Source organism: Leopardus geoffroyi, chromosome C1, assembly GCF_018350155.1.
Source record: "Leopardus geoffroyi isolate Oge1 chromosome C1, O.geoffroyi_Oge1_pat1.0, whole genome shotgun sequence".
Taxonomy (NCBI): Eukaryota; Metazoa; Chordata; class Mammalia; order Carnivora; family Felidae; genus Leopardus; species Leopardus geoffroyi.
Window position 1 is genome coordinate 172,714,882 of NC_059328.1, and position 13,140 is coordinate 172,728,021.

At 32.6% G+C, this 13,140-nt stretch overlaps 1 long non-coding RNA gene across 1 annotated transcript in view; it reads left to right on the forward strand.

Moving 5' to 3' along the window:
- The window catches only part of LOC123596813, a 35,864-nt gene extending 23,285 nt beyond the window's left edge, over window positions 1-12,579 (forward strand). Inside the window, exon 2 of the long non-coding RNA XR_006711870.1 lies at window positions 12,325-12,579. This is a non-coding gene — a long non-coding RNA (uncharacterized LOC123596813). The remainder of the gene's footprint in view (window positions 1-12,324) is intronic.
- Window positions 12,580-13,140: the final 561 nt, after the last annotated feature.

The following is a 13,140-nucleotide window of genomic DNA, read 5'->3' on the forward strand; positions in this document are numbered from 1 at the left end:
CTTGATCCTCCTTGTTTATATGTTGGCCCTGCCCTTCTTTCTTGTTGAGAAGGTTTAGGCATGCAATTTCTTCTTAGGGGAAGGAGATGTCCTATTTCAAACTACGTATGTGGCTCCCTGAAAGCTCAGCTTCCTTATGGGTTCAAGAAAATTTACAATTTTTTTCTGGCCTACTTCTAGTTATTAGAGTAGAAATGATACTTTTTCAGCTAGCTACAAACAAGCAGAAGTGGAATTATCCTCTTATTTTCTTCAGACACATTCACTCAATTCATTAAAATATTCGATAAATACATTCCAACAAACCCAACTGTGGACTCAAAATTAACTGATCAACTACAGAGTTACCCTCAAGAGCAACACATTAGAAAAGAAATTTTGAGTCTGTCCTGCCTACAACTGATCCTATGTTCCATGGCTGTGTTAAAATTCTTAAAATTGGACTTTCATCATGTAATTAATGGCTTAGAAAGTCACAATTAATTCCTACCAACATCTAACCTACATTTATTTGCCTTATTTTCAACTACCACCCAATTAGTTTTCTTCCTTATGCTTCCACAATCAGAATGTTCTTCCCCATTTTTTTCCCCTTCCAGAGACTTACAGCCTCCAAGGTTTCTTTACCAACTACTTAGTTCTCATCCAATATTGGTGCCTCTCAGAGCTTTTATAACACTAACATTCTGAACCATACAACTTAGCACATAATTATAGAAATATATTTTTCTGTTTCTTTGTTTTTTTTCCTCTGGGTCTTGGCTTCATGGGAGGAAGGGAAGGAAAAGTAACTCCTCATAGTATTTTAATGTCTCCCATGTGGCCTAGCAAGTTCTGGTCTCCTGTATTTTTATGACAAACTAGAATATTAAGTAAATAAATTTGCAATAAACTCAGGAACAGGTCAAAATATTCTTAAATACTCTACTTGAATAAATATATGGAATGCACTTAAAACCCTGAGGGACAAATATGTACTTTCTGACAGCTGGATATCAGATTAATATAGTGTGCAAGTTTAAAGTTTCTAAAATGAGGGAAAATGACACAGTAAGATTAATGGTTTTCCTTGCAACTACATTAATTACTTTGGGGCTTGATACAGCAATCATGGTCACACATGTTGTCATTTCAATATATATGTAGAATATAATGTAGGCAGATGTGCTCATTTTGATGATTTTAATCAAAGATCTATTTATGTGACACTTATCTCCATGTTATTTAAATGTTTGGATAATCTAATTACACTCATTTTAATTATCAGTGTGGAAAGGAGAAAGAATGAGATTGCTCTAATTTCTCTCTTTTCTAGAATGATAACTCTTTCCAAAGAGAGGAGTTTGAACATGTCTGTGATGGTACTAATTCTTTACAAGTCCAGTCAGGGATAGACTTTCTAGAGAAATTGTGTGTGTGTGTGTGTGTGTGTGTGTGTGTGTGTGTATACACAGAAATTATTTTTGTGTGCCCTGATAGAGAAGACATAGTATGAAACTCTTTCTACACATGTACATTGGGAAATTTGCAAATAGAACCAATTCCCTGTGCCCTGATAGAGAAGACATAGTGTGAATTTCTGTGCCCTGATAGAGAAGACATAGTGTGAAACTCTTTCTACACATGTATGTTGGGAAATTTGCAAATAGAAACAATTCCTAATATAGCTCTTACCAAATGAGTCAGTAGTTGCAAGAGTAAGCAGTATTTTTTAAGTTATTTTTTTACTTATAAAGAAGTTGAAATGGATTGGTAATGACACAATTTGTGATTTAGAATATTCATCATTATGTCCATTACAGGCAAAGTGAGGGTGGACTGACAAGAGATCAGAGGGTATAAGCTCTGTATAATTAGATACATTGGGTAACTTGTCTGCTCTAGACCCAATACATTACATTGGCTAAGGGTGACTTGATTTGTTAATGCATTATGAGAGATTTTACCGGGTGTTTTTCCTTTCCAAAGCCACTTAAATATTTATTGTCTGAGCAAGTTATAGTTTTCCTCAAGGTCAAAGATGCCTGCCTTTAAGTAAATCATTCTATTAGTCCCTGAGAATTCTTTCCTGTTCTTGTTCGAACATATAACTACATCCTTAAATTTCAGACTCTGCTCTTGCTTATAACTATAAACTCCAATATTGGCTGTTTTTAGCAGATACTCAGAGTAATATTAAATCTCATTTACATATTACAAACTGATTCCCAGTACAAAAATGGGTGGTTGGGGATGATGGGGATGATGAGCAAAGGGAGAATGAAATTATGTGGGGAAAATCGATCTTGGTACCCTGTGGCAATAAGAAATTATTCATTAGTCAACATAAACCACCTCATTTAAATGTCTCAGATATGCACACTGAGGAAGCAAAAGTCAGACATCTCTAAATCTTTTAACATGCATAAATATTGCATCAAGAGTATTAACAAATACATTTTCTTTGATTGAATATTTTGTATTTTAATTTTATAAACCCATTTCTATTTTATATCAATTATAAGTAATAGCATTTATTAATGATTCCTGGTGAACTAAAATTTTTGCAACAAGGATTTAGAGATGAATTCTCATTGATTAGCCCAATGTTTTCCTTATTTTAAAAGATCCCACATTTCACCTACCTTTCTCTCTTTCTTCAGTACTTCAGCATTCAAAAGATGATATATACATCACTAAACAAATCAGTCAGGAAAATCAATTGTTCACATTATTTTTCTTGTTTCTACACAAAAGAATATCTTCCATAATGCTTAGTTCTTGTAGACAGTAATCACATCTTTTGACCCCCTTTAGGCTTTTCTAAAGAACTTTGTAAAATTGCAATTGTTGTGCCATCTTTATTTTACTCTCATATACTGCCAATTTAAGTTTTTAATACTATTAATTGTATCAGTTATTCCTCTTAAAGTTTTTGCTGTGAAGGGAAACATACAGCATACTAAATCTTAGGATAAAAAAAAAATTCTACTTTAGAATAAACTCTGAGCCCAACCATGGAAGCAAAAAAGTTATTTATGTTCCTAGATGAAATAATTTATCTTGCTTTGAAAACACACTGATAAATATACACATATCAGATATACATAGAGATATATTTAAATATAGGGCAGAATAAGATTATAGTTTTACTTCTTAGAATTTAAAAATAGTAATGCTCTACTGTTTTTAATTTCCAAAATGAAATAATAATAATTATAGGCTTTAAAAACATCTTTGTTATGAGTAGTTTTGGGGAGGGAAATTTATATATATGTATAAAATCCTTTCTTAATATACTACAGAATATCTTATATTGGTAATTATCAAAGTGTAGAGGAAGATTTAATGATAGTATATCATTTATTTTTGTGAATTTGTTTACAAAGACTTTAAAAAAATCTTTTTTAAATGTTTGTTTATTTTTGAGAGAGAGAGAGCAGGGGAGGGGCAGAAAGAGAGAGGGACAGAGGATATGAGTTAGGCCCTATGCTGATAGCAGAGAGCCTGATGTGGGTCTCAAACTCACGAACTGTGCTGTCATGACTTGAGCCAAAGCTGGACGCTTACACAACTGAGCCACCCAGGCGCCCTCTTACAAAGTCTTTTTAAACTAACTTTACCTGAGGTAGAGAAAATGGAGTTTCTTTCTTGTCTTTGTCATTATTATTCATCTTGAATATCTTTAAGTAATCTAGCACATCTGGTACAGTAAACACAAAAACTAAAATAGGGATGTATGTCCATTTGTTTTCAGCTGTCCGGGAGCCTATCAGTTTTTGTGTTCAGATATAGTTGTTTGGGTTTTACATGAAAATGTTATTTTATTTGCTTGTTATTTGGTTTAGCTTATATTTTCACCTATAAATCTGCCTATAATAATTATAAATCTGCAACTTATCAATTGGAAATATACGCTCCCAAATTACACTGTTACACCTCTGCAACAATTTTTCTTCTAACACTCGGTTGAAGGAAAATTAGACAAATACATTTTGCAGTAAAGTTGAATTGGCTTGTAAAAGAGGGTATTTATGAAGTGTATATATAAAGCTAGCATCTATAATACTTTAATGAAAGCATACACATACACCTATATGGTTAACTGATCAATAGGTCAACAGGAACACTTTAAAATTCTTGTCCAACCTCAGCTAACACTAGAGATTTGATAATGTGCTGAAGACATAATGATCTGGATAAATTATATATTTTGTTCAGTACAACAGCCTTTAATGTTCTGATAGAATCCTAAATTCCCTCCTAAGGAAGTCAATTTAATGAAATAATGGAAAACTGATTAAAGTAATGTTTGCCATTGATAACATTAATATGTGGAAATTAGGGACATCGTAGCCCCCTCCTTTGTTTTACTTTGCAATCCACAGTGGAGTGTGAAGACTGGTGTGTCTCAGCATGTCTCTCTCCCTCAGCCAGTTGGTGGTGTTGGTGGCAATTCCTGTTAAGCATCTCCCCTTGTGCACATTACCAGATGTGAGTTCATGTGTACCCCACGAGCAGCTGGCACATTTTGTGAATGCTCCAATTTGCATCCAATGACAGGTCTCCACTGAATTCATGAACACATCACACCTCCTGTGATTTTCCATCAAGTTTGACAGCAAACAGCCTTGTCTCTCCTCCACTGGTTTCCAATCACATTTCCTTGATCTCACAACAGTTGATTCCTGAACTATCAGTCTTGACCCTTTGTGTATAAAGCATCACTGGCCAAGGACAATCCAGTGAACTCATGTGATATCCAGGGGCTGAAACCCTATTTTCTCTAATATGAATCCAATCCTTGGATGGGAATCCTTGGAGGATTCTTCTCTTCTCAATTTCTCCCACAATCCCTAAGTCATTCTTCAGTTTATACTATAGCCAATATTCCATTAATACAATCTCCTATGAATAATTATTTTCACTAAAATTTTCCTGCTTAGATGACTGTGTTTTTCTGTCCTGTTCTTGGATTCACACTGTATGTAGAAATAGGAATCAAAAAATTGTGCTAAGAAGATGGGCAAATTTGCAGTCTGAATTATATGATGCAATTATCAACAATTGAGATTCACTAATCTATATCAAACAGATGTGATAGGAAAAAGGGTAAAATAGAAATCATAGCCTTCCTACCTTACAGTGAGGAGAAATCTACCAATGTATTCTTTAGAAAACATGCTATTTAAGTTCTTCATCTTAGATACAGGGAGAATGAGACCAAGAAAGTCTGTTTCAGTTTCACTCACTATTCAATATCCCTTGGCCTAATCTGACTTTTTAAATCAGTTTTCTACTGCTTGGGATTCACAGGCTATGGAGGATCTCTGGACTGTTTATATCAGGCATGTGGTTATAAGCACTATATGTCATACCTTGAAAGAATTTTTTAAAGTATAAGAGGTAGGATCTTTTGTCCCCATTATGAATGCTGAGAAAGAGAGAAAGAAAAAAATGAAAAGTGTTTGTTTCAAGTTAAACATCCTAAAAAGTGTTTCATTGTGTTAAATACGGTGTTTTATTTTAAGTAATATATTAATAGTTGTAATGAAACAATCTTAATTTCAAATTTAGAAGATTATATATCAGTAAATGAAAAAAGGAAACAAATCATTTAAATAATGTCTTGCTCAATAAAAACATTTACTGAAAAGTTCAGCTAAAGTTTTAGTTACTGCATGAAAAAGCATTCTCTTTTCCCCTTATGTTCAGTCCTTGGTCACAGCCTCTCCTTCAATATTTTTTCCCTGTCTCTTCTTTTCTTTAGTTGAATCTCATTAACCTCCAAACCCAATTAATGGTGACACTCTGGATAATAGAGAGTTATTATAACTTCTTTGTATGGGATAGACATTTAAATCATCACTTTATATAAAATAATCTGAATATTAAAATTATGTTAAAGATTATATGATCTTTCTAAACTGGAGAATTTTCTTTGTGATTTGTCAGGGTCCTGAGTCTTCACTATGAACATGAAGTACTGATAATAGAGATAAGTGTAAACATTTACCACAGTGTATTTTACTTATTATTACCTTTTTTTAAAGTTTATTTATTTTGAGAGAGGCTGAGACAGTGTGAGTGGGGAAGGAGGAGAGAGAGGGGGGGAAAGGATCCCAATCAGGTTCTGTGCTGTCAGCGCAGAGCCTGACATGGGGCTCAAACTCATGAAACCACAAGATCATGACTTGATCAGAGACCAAGAGTCAGATGCTTAACCAACTGAGCCACCTGAGCACCCCTTATTATTATCTCACCTTTATAACTGTGATCTGTAAGAACAGTACTGGTCTTATATTACTTGTCTTACTATAATGCCTGAAATGTAGTAAATGCTCAATAAGTATCTGAAAATTAATGGTAAACTAAAGAGTGGCAAAGTAGTAATACCTGTTTCACCAAATCACTATATCACTTTTTTCTATGAAATATTACGATATTGTGTTCTAGTAAAATGTTTATGCAGTTATTTGCAAATATTAACAGAAATTCAAGATACATTCCTAATATGATTTCAGTCATCCACCCCTCCTTTTTTCTGTCTTAAAATATAAGTATAGGGTACAATGGAAAAACAAACCACAGAATACTTTATTACTTGTGTTCTTGGTCTTCTAATTCAATTCCAGAACGCTATTAACTACTCTGGGCCATTTGAAAAACAAAACAAAACAAAACAAACAAACAAAACTTACTTAAATTAGCTAACTGAATCAGTATAAATCTCCTAAAAATAAAAGTATTATAAATTTCATTTTATAGGTTTGTGAGTCCAAATGTGAGACTGGAAACTTTTAATTCAGTGAAATGAAAGCACATCCATTAGTAAAGAAGCAATGGAATCAGAGAGAGCTAACGGAAGAATGAGTGAGCAAGGTCGTTTTAATGCCTCCAAATGGATAGCTTAGATGTCAGCCTGAATCTTCACGTGCAGGCAGCAGGCACATACCAGTGGCCTCCTGAATGACACAGAATTTAAAGAGGGGAGTTGACTAGCCTGACCCAAACTCTTTTTATCCTGGGTACATAGAAGGAAGAGACCTAAGAAAGTCAACTTATTCATATATGCTGACTTTGTGACAAATTCAAGATTTCTACTTTTTAAAAAATTGGTTCAACCCATGGGTTTGAGTCAAATTAATCAAGGTTATGGCTTCACTTATTATTTTAAAATGGAGAGGCTTTGCCTTTGATCTTCACTGGCAATGAATTAGAGCAGAGGCAATTATGAGGAGTAGAGAAAGATGAAAGAGAAGAATTGAATGCTGTTTAAAAGCCAATCATGTATTTACTTGATCACATGCTGACTAGATGTCATTAGAACCTTTTATTTGTACTTCAGGATAAACTAGACTTGGTTTTTAGAAAGAAATAGTCCTCAAATTGGCAGAAAAGCCTAATTCTAAACTTTTGTTATTGCATTTTTTATCATATGTAAAAATATTACCCAATTTTCATTCATAAGTATTATAATATTTGGATAGCTAATATTTTAATAATACCTCTGTCTTTAAATTTTCTTTTTAAATTTGAGAAAAATAAACTATTTTTATTTTCACAACATAGCATTTTTGTTGTAGATATGAAAGCAACTATTGCTTTTATTGCGAATCTCAATGTTAATTTATATTTGTTTCTAGATAGCATGAGTCACAACATTTTAGATTTCTTTCATGCTTACAAGTAATTAATTGTATTGTACAACTACAGTGGTAAGACAATTCCAAATCTTGGTCCAATAATTTGAGTTTCAGTGTCATTTTAATTACTATTAACATTATTTTTAGTCATAAGTGAGGGATATCACTACAACCAGCTATGTAAGAGCTTGGAGCTTGAAAAAAAAAAAAAGAACGTGAACTTATTCTCCTCAAAGTCTATATTTAATATCAGCTCTACCAATTTCTTATTTTATAATTACCTAGGCTTAATTTTAGAATGTTTTAAATATAGTTTTTCTTATAGTATGTTGCATAGAACTTTATTTTTTTATTCTAGGTGCTTTTTATTTATTAAACTTTTTTTTAATTTTTTCATTTTTAAGAGACAGATCATGAGCAGGGTAGAGGGACAGAGGGAGGGAGGGAGGGAGGGAGGGAGAGAGAGAGAGAGAGAGAGAGAGGATTGAGAATCTTAAGTAGGCTCCACGTTCAACATGAAGCCTGATGTGGGGCTCAATCGCACAACCCTGGGATCATGACTTGAACTGAAATCAAGAGTCAGATGCCCAATCTACTGAGCCACCCAGGCACCCCTGACGCTAGGTGCTTTTTAAAAATGCCTTTGTATTTCCCCCATAGTGTTAGAACTTTTAAAAATCAGTCATGTATAAATAATCAAAAAGTGCTTTTATATTCAATATGGCATATGAAATTCATTTTTAATATATATTTAAACTAATCTGTGTATTTCATTTGAGTTATTATTGATGATATTTACTTTAAAATAATTTGGAATAATAATTTTGCGTTATATGTTTGTTGGGCACTAATTTTTAATCCACAGTTGTTTATATTTGCTGTTTGAATAAAAATTATTTCAGAAAATTTTCTACACTATTTTTCTACATTTTAGAGTTGTAACTCTAATCGATTTATATAGTTGTTTCCAAGTATTGGTGCTTCAGAAGATTCAGCCTTTTGACAATCATTTTCATATAGCTGTATTAAGTCATAGCTTAGAATTAGATAATCTAAATCATTTTAACTTAACGCTTTTCAAGAAACTCATCATTCACTAAGCATCTCAGTTATTTGTCATCTTGAGAGGATTAAGAAGTGTGCTGACTTATTTAAACTGTTTCACAAATTAGATCAAATAAAAGATGATGTGTGAGAGAAAACTTAAAAGAAAAAAATCCCACAAGTGCAACAACAACAAAAACTTTTTTCAAAGAAATAAAACATTTATAGAGTACAGTGAAATGAAATCATATCCAATTTCTTAGTAAATGTCTAATAACTTGATTTGTGGAAGTTTAATATATACCTTTGTTTACTTATTTGTTTTTATGTCCAAACTTAAACCACCCCATACTCTGAACCAGGTACTCAGACAAACTGTATCTGCTACTTGGTCTTATCTCTCTTTAACTTAAAAGAGCTTCAGCTACAGTTACAAGTTTTTGAAAAATTATGGTAAAAACAATCTTCCCTAGAAGATCAGGAATGGTTTGTAAAGAATCTTTTTATTTTTATGAAGTTACTACAAACATGAACCACAGACCAGCAATTTTCTAAAAACTAGATTATAATGAAACATATTAAAACACAAAGACTTCACACAGTATTTTTGTTATAGACTATCTTATGCTGCTTCACAATTATTATTACTATGATGTAAATTATTGTTGATGTTCATACCATCACATACAGGGATTATATACATATTCTGGTTTCATATGCTGGGTGTAATGAAAGCATAATTAGTTTGTATAGCAGATATATAATCCCATCTTTAGGTATTAGAATCCCAGACAACCATACACACAAGTAGATATTACCATAAAGACTTTAGACCAGTACTTCATACTTCATAGAAGTTTTAATTTTTGGTTTTCAATCCACTGAATATATAATATGTGTTTCATATATCTAAGCACCTGTTAGATCTTTATTTAGCACCAAAAAATTTCACCAATTTAAAAAATGTGAAAACTAGGAAAGACCATCATTTAATTACGATTGGTGTTGCACATTAGAAATAGAATTTCTGGGGCTGGAAAACAAACAATACAGTGCTAGTCATAACTTCTGCCTTTTTTTTTTAAGGATAATTTTAATTTGGTAGCATCACTTTGCGATGTAATGCTTAAGCTGTAAAATAATCTGACTAATAAGGAATTATTCAAGGTAACTTTTCAGGCACAACTGTCAACTAAGAAAAAACAAAAAGCTATTACTACAAACAAGAGAGGTTAAATTTACATGAGCCAAAACCTAAGCGGTTAGTCAGTAATAGAACAAAAAATAGAGGAAAATGGAAATTAATGTAGTCATATTACAGTGAGAATCACTTAATCAAATATTCACTAGTATATCTGTACTAGTGTTTGATAACCATTATCGCTTCTGATTGCTTGGTGCCCATTTCACCATGAAAAAAGACATTATTAAGCATGCAGAAGAGATTTCAAAGTTAAAAAACCAAAAACAAGCCCAAACTACCAGGACGGTGTGGCATTACATGTATTAGCTTAGGTAAAGTAGAAAATTTCTTAGACAATGATAGAAAACTTGAACTTCTGTAGAATCACTAAAAAAATTAAGCCAGTACAAATGTTGCCACAAATAAACCAAATAAAATAGCATTTTCTGTTTTGTTGGTTCCTACAAATATTCAAAGATCGATAATCATAGTATTTCATAGAATATTTTTTCAGAGAACATAAAATAGGAAATATTCTAAATAATTTAAGAAATGAATGTAACCATAATATTGGAAAAATTTTTAGATAACCATGAACATAGAACCAGCAAAATAAAGTTTTATATGCACAAAAATAAATATATTATGAATATGTTGAATATTGTTTATAGAATTTAAAGTTGGTTCAACATAAAATAAGTAATTCATAGTTATTGGATCAAAGTTTCCACATTTATTTGATGTAATAAGAAAGTTTAGTGGATGTGCTGAATATATAATCAAAATTAAAAATCCAATTTCTTTACCATATATCTATAACCAATAGTTGGAAATTGATTTAGAAAAAATGCCTGTGGAGGATGTTGTAATATATTGACCATATTTCCTCTGCATGAATGAAACACTCCCTGAATAACCACCTGATGGGAGTTCTGCCTGCAGATAGCCTTGCTGTCACCTCCTTTCAGAGATGGCCTCAGCCACAGAAAGATACTTTCACCAAGTTCACACCTGTTCCCAGCCTTCCCACATACAGTGACTCTTAACTTTGATAGGTATGATATCATTGTTTTCTCTCTAATCAATGTTAAGCCTGGTCAGAGGAGGATGGACACTCCTTCCTGAAGGAGATCACTTTTTGTACTCTGCTCACAGGGCTTACCCATGCTCCTTGATGGTGTATGGAAGGCTGCAGTGTGATTGATCATCACTGAAAGAGATCACATTCTAGAAATAGAGTAATTATGGCCCAAAGTATTCAAGAGAAAAGATGTGTTGTTCTGCAGCAATACTATACAATTCTGAATGGTAAATTTGACATGGCCAGAAAAGAAATTTTCATTAACATTTCCCTGCATACTTTTGGTAAGATGTCCATTTGTGGTCATCGCTAAGAAAACTGTAACAACTTTGAAGAGAATAATTAGAAACTAGTATTCATGATGGGGGATGCAGCACCTTGGGTAAGGATATAATCAGCATCAGAATGAAAAAATGCTGAAAGAAACTGAAAAGTCAAGATCTATATTACATTTTCAAAAGTTCTCAATTACCATGATGTTATAAATAATAACTGCATTGGTACCCTTTGTTCATGATGGCACACACACACACATTTAACAATAAAGAATATGAAGAGTTGTTTCCTGGATCTAAACAGTAAAAGATAGTGCCTACATGTTACAAAGAATCTTCACAGGCAAGACAGGACAATAAGCAAATACTTAAATATCTTTATCCATGATTCTAAATCTTCATCAAAAAAAAACATTCTACTTCACATGGATGCATAAATCTTGTAATACATTCTTGTAAGAATTGTTCAGACAAACAGGAGCCATGCAAAAATATTTTCCTCGAGACACCCTAGAATTGATCCTATATGGTGCTAGGAAATATAGTTATATTAAAAATAAAAATAATTTCTACTTTACATCCTCTATAAAAATCTATTTTACATCAATTACATACTTTACATTTTTGTAGACAAAAAACATGCCTTTATGAACCTGAGACAAGAAAGATTTAAAAAATAATACTAATGTGGTGATGGACCAGTTGAATGAGAATCACCCAGATGATAATTCAATTGTTTATATTAATTTTTTAAATTTTTAAAAAAGTCTTTTGTCACCCATGTTCATATGGATATTTGTTTTGAAATGATAATGTAGCTGTTCCTGCCCCTCTAGTTCCTTTTAGAATTTATTCAATGCTGACGCTGCATACATCATTACTTATGGTGCTGCCTCATCTACTATAAGTAATGGTTCCCAATGACTCTCTCAAAATTGTTACTGTGCTTTCTTAATGATCACTGTAAATGTACATTTTGCCTTTCCAAGTAATCAACGGTTGACAGATTATGTTGAATATACACCATTAGTATTTAAGGTAAATGGGACAGATATTGGTGCTCTATCCATATCTACTAATTATTTACTGTGTTTTATTTTATTTTGAATATTGCAGGCCTGCTTGTCTACCTATTGTCAGCACCTGTGCCTCTTTGCATAAGACCTTTGGTGTCTTGTCAAAGAAGAATGCACTACCTATGTGAATTCTAAGCCAGATACTGGGGACATAGAAATGCTTCCCCATCAGCCCAACCAAGGAGTGGCAGAAGCTGGTGCATAATCTGGCAGCTCCATTATTCATTTGGTAGACTTATTCTGAGGTGTTTGTTCCTTACTACCTCCTAAATATTATAACATGATTGACAATTTACTCTGCTGATTTTTTCCCCTTTCTATATCAATTCTATCCAAATTCAAATCTATATATTATTCTCTCAATATTTCTATGATATTTTGTTGCATAACTACCAGCACTTACCTTTTTGTCTCAGGCTCTGTTTGGGGGGAAACCATATATAAGATGATATCATTTGTGGTCCTAAGCAAAGCCTTAGGATTGAGTTCTGAAATGTGATCACTTTTCAAGCAGATTAAAAAAAAAAAGAAAGAAAGAAAGACACTGTTATCAGTAGTAAGGAGATAATGATATTCTCTGGCATGGTGATTTGAAACAGAATGCAGGTAAAAGAGGATATACTTTCTTATCTAGAACCTCTAACATTTGAGAGCTACAAGGGGAAATTAAATTATAAGAAATAAGTTTTTTGTTTTACTTTTTTATTTTTTATTTTTTGGCTAACTGCTATTGATTCCCTGAAAGAAACAACAAACAAACAAATAGGAACTGGTCAGCCATCTATGAATTCAGAGCACACTGTGAAAGTCATAAGCCTTCTGTAGCAGTGAACTCTGATCTCCTGTAGTCAGAAGG